Here is a 4,847-nt window from a genome sequence, read left to right on the forward strand (position 1 = left end):
CAGTCCTGCATGGCCTTGGTTGAGGAGATGCAGCCTGGCTTGGGTTCTTCTCTCCCTGGTCATCTGTCCATGTCTGTCCATTTGACATCCCACCACTCTTTGCTCTCCCTTGGGCCTCACCGGCTCCAGAACAGCTAGCTCATCCTGGCTGAACCTATAGCTGACCCTGGCTCTGCCCCTCCCCCTCCCAAAATGCTTGCAGTTTGCAAAGTCCACAGACCCAAGAACTGAAGGAGACATGATGCTGGGCCTGAGTCCTGTCTTTGCCCAGGGCTCCTCCCACTCCTCCCTCATACTCCTTGGACCATCCCTTATTTATCCCATCAACCCCGCTCCTGTCTCTTCCTGCCTTTCACCAGCCCTCTGGATCCCAGAACCCAAGCAAAGGAGCTTTGGTTTCCTCTAAGCATCCCTGAAGGGTTAGGGTAGTCAGGCCTGGCTGCCTTGTCACACTCCATTCTGACACCACTCAAACTGCTTCCCTGAGGAGAAACCTCAGCCAGCAGTCTGAGACTTGCCTCAGGTCTGGGCAGACCTTTTAACTTCCCTGAGTTTAGCTGGTTGTATAATGTAATGATGAGAACTAGGGTGATCCCTAGGGCCTTAGGGTATCCCTCATGTTTTGGGGTCCTGCATCACCATCCTCTCTTCACTGGACCCTGGTATCCTAGCTCTTCTCTCAGCTCAGCCCCTGATCTCTGTGCCTTAGTTTACTTCTCCGCACAGGGGATTCACCACAAGATGATTCCTAGCAGCTTCCCAGTTATTTGGTGTCTCCGAGGCTGGGCCTTGCCAGGTCACTGAGGATGGGATACCTGGGGGTTCTCAAAGCAGCTGGAACATCACCTGGAAACTTGATAGAAATGCAAAGTATTGGCACCATCTGAGACCTACTGAATTCGAACTTCTGGGCTGGGGCTCAGCAACCTGGGGTTTAACAAGCTCTCTGGATAATTCTGATGAAACAGGAGTTTGCCTACTGCTGACCTATGCTAGCAATTAGTGCAGCCTGGTGAGGGACTGAGGCTGGCCCAGACCAGGAACAGGTGGGAAACACCAACTCTAGACTCCTGAAAGACTGGGAACTCTCCTTACCTGCCCCCCACCCCCACCCCAACAAAACCCATGTCCTCCTTGGAAGCTGGAGGACAGGGAGAAGGCACACATTTTTCCTTTGCCTGCCCCTGACTTGGTTCCAGCTTTGCTCACCTCTTTCACTTGTCTGGGTTTTACAAAAGGTTATGTAGGTTGTACAAGCCATGCAGAGGTTGGCAGTCCTGGGGCAGGAGAAAAAGACCCTGACCATTTATCCCTTGGGAACTTCATAGGTTCATGGCCTCTCTTCAAATGGAAAGAAACCTAACTCGAGAAAAATCCTACATCCCCAGCTCCTCCTCCTCCCACCAAGGAGATCTTGCAGATTGTGCCAAAAAGCAGCTCCAACCCCCAGTGACGGGAAGAGAGCCAGAAGCTGTCCTTCCTTTCCATCCTGCCCCTCCCAACTCCTGCCAATACTGTGAAGCCCCCTTCTTGCCCAGCCTGGTTTCCTGGTGAGGGTCCTGCAGTCGAGGGCCCAGGGAAAGGTCTTCAGGAGGGAAGAAACCAAGGGCATCCTTGGGCCAAACTGTCTGCCTCTCCTGTCCACTGTCCTCTTCTGCTCACTCCTACCTTTAAAGGCTCCTTCCCAGGATGGATTGGGTGCTAGGATGACTGTGATCCAACCCACCAGCTCTCCCTGCCCCTATGTCTTATTTCAGACACCAGGATAACTGTACAGTGTAAACTTACAAAGGGTTTTTAATGGTTGTAGATTGGAAATAAAGTATGTCATATAAACAGTTTCCATGGACTCTCCTCCTCTGATTTTTCTTGTGGGGTGGGTGGAGCTCCCAGCAGATTTGAAACCTGACTGTAGCCTGCCCCTAGTTGTCTGGAAAGTAGGGATCCCTGGGAATGCCACAGCCAGCTGGCTGGTTTGGGGCCACTGGGAAGGGGCCACCAGGTGTTCCCTGCTGCTGACTGCTGACATCTCAGAGTCTCCCATGAAATGCGGTATGACCACTGAACATGCAGAGTGCTCAAAATGGAACTGAACTTTTTTACAAAAGACAAAAAAATTATCATGGGGAAAAATTTTTAAAAAAATTATGGGAAAAGAAGGACACTTTAGACATGCGTTAATTATTTATTAAAGTATAATTAATTATTCCAAAGCATTTATATCACAGATGCTGTGGGTTAGGAATTCCGGAGCTGGGTAATTGTGACTCAGGGTCTCATGTCAATCAGGCTGCAGTCATGTGAAGGCTTGACGGGGGCTGGAATATCCATTTGTAAGGTGGCTCATATGCCTGGCAAGTCAGTGTTTGCTGTTGGCAGGAGGTCTCAGTTCCTTCCCACACAGACCTCTCCATGAGGCTACTTGAGTATCCTCACAACATGGTGGCTAGCTTCCCCGAGTGAGTGATCTATGAGAGAGCAGGGTAGCAATCATAATGTCTTTTATGACTAAACCTTGAAAATCATGTTATCATTTATGCAATGCCTTATTGGTTAAACAGATCAGCCCTATGCAGTGTGGGAGAGGACTACACTAGTCATGAACACGAGGAAGCAGGGACCATAGAGGTCCATCTTGGAAGCTGACCACAAAAATTCTATAGATCTCTGTCTTGAGGCTCTAACAACAGCCTGTGCTAAGCATTGAGAATGCAGGAGATGAGCCGAGAAGATAGGAAAGCAGATGTCAATCACAGGGCACTCAGGGAGCCTAGAGGAATCAGGAAAGGCTTCACAGAGGACAGGGCCACACGAAGAGGATGGTGGTATGTTGTAGGCAAGAGACTGAGAGGAGATGGTTCCAGGGAGAGGGAACAGCACGTGTGAAAGTAGAAAGAGCAGAGCAGAACTGGGGAACTGTAAGAAGTTTTATGTCACTGGAATGGGTAACAATAAGAGAAGAGGCTGAGTCAGATCACACAGTGCCTTATGAGGGGACAAATGTCCACATTCTATAGACATTAGGGAGCTGTAGAAGAATTGAGAGCAGGGAAAGGAGACAGAGGAAGTATTGGGTCTGGATTCCATTACGCTATATTCTCACTGTGCTCCAGGATGTCCAGCCCTGGATCAGAACAGTATTCTGGCCCTAGCTGGTTTGGTTCAGTGGATAAGAGCGTCAGCTGCGGACTGAAGGGTCCTGGGTTCGATTCTGGTCAAGGGCACATGCCCAGATTGGGAGTTCAATCCCCAGTGGGAGACATGGAAGAGGCAGCCAATCAATGATTCTCTCTCATTCTTGATGTTTCTATCTCTCCTTCTCCCTTCCTCTCTGAAATCAATAAACATATATTTAAAAGAAAAAGAACACTGTGTTCTGTTCTTGGGATGTTGACAAATGAGGAGTTGGAAGAGTAGATGGACACAGAAGGAACTGGGTACCATTGACTCCCAGAAAGTGATATTCAGGGAACTAAGAGCAAATCCCTGCTTTCATTTTATTTTTTAAAAACATATTTTTAGTGATTTCAGAGAGGAAAGGAGAGGGAGAGAGAGATAGAAATATCAATGAGAGAAAATCATTGATTGGCTGCCTTCTGCACACTCCACACTAGCGATAGAGCCCACAACCCAGGCATGTGCCCCGACTGGGAATCGAACCTGACCTCCTGTTTCATAGGTCAACGCTCAACCACTGAATTCCACCATCGAGGACAAATCTTTGCTTTCAGATGGCTATTGGAGCCAGCAGGCTGAAAACACATGGTAGAAATTTCAGGAAGGCAGGATTCTGCCTCACATCAGAAAAAAATTCCAAGGACCACAGCTGCTATGGAAGGATGACCAGTCATGCTCCAGCTGCCATTCCCTAACCTCTCGTTCAGACTTTATGGACTGCTCATAATTCAACAATTGGAGGTTGCAGATCTGAAAGGACCACACATGCAGGGGGACATTTTTCATGGCGTCATACCAGGTACTGAGGAAGCAGCCTGCTCTTTGGAGCCAAGAGGGATAGTGAAAAAGGCACAGGCTGGGCTCTTGGGAGTACAGAAGGGACATCTGGTTCTCAGCATAGGACCTTAGAGAAGCCTCTGAGAGATGACTCCTCAGCTTAGAGTTAAAATTAGAGAAATTTTCCAGGGAAAAGTAGGGAAAGTCTTCCCAGGTACCCGGTCGGTCTCGGCTTCCAATTGCAATAGGTGCCTCTCTCCCGTCCATTTGAGCAGAGGCAAGAAGCTATGGGAGCCCTGGTGGGGTAGCTCAGTTGGTTAGAACATCATCTGGATACCCCCAAAGTTATGGGTTCAATCCCTGGTCAGGGCACATGCAAAAATTGACCAATGAATATATAAATAAGTAGAACAACAAATCGATGTTCCTCTCTCTCTCTCTCTCTCTCTCTCTCTCTCTCTCTCTCAAATCAACAAATTAGAAAAAAAATTTTTTTAAAGCTATGGGAGTGGGCACAGGAGCAATTGGGGAGATGGTGTCCTGCAATCAGACCGCAAAAGAGAGTTCTTGAACTTTGCCATATACTATTGAAAGGGCCAAAGAGGAGAAAAAGTGCTAAAGCAGGAATAATACAATAGGATGAAGCAAATAGTACATAGCCCCAGCCTGCCTTGGGAGCCACGGTCCACATTTTAATGGGCAAAGGACCTGAATAAACACGTTCTAAAGAGGACATACAGATGGCCAAGAGACATGAAAAAAAATGCTCAACATCACTAATCATCAGAGAGATGCAAATTAAAACTACAATCCTATCTAATAAAAGAGAAACATGGTAATTGGCGTACGACCGCTACCCTTCCCATTGGCTAATCAGCGAGATATGCAAATGA

Source organism: Myotis davidii, unplaced genomic scaffold (genome assembly GCF_000327345.1).
Source record: "Myotis davidii unplaced genomic scaffold, ASM32734v1 scaffold38, whole genome shotgun sequence".
Lineage (NCBI taxonomy): Eukaryota > Metazoa > Chordata > Mammalia > Chiroptera > Vespertilionidae > Myotis > Myotis davidii.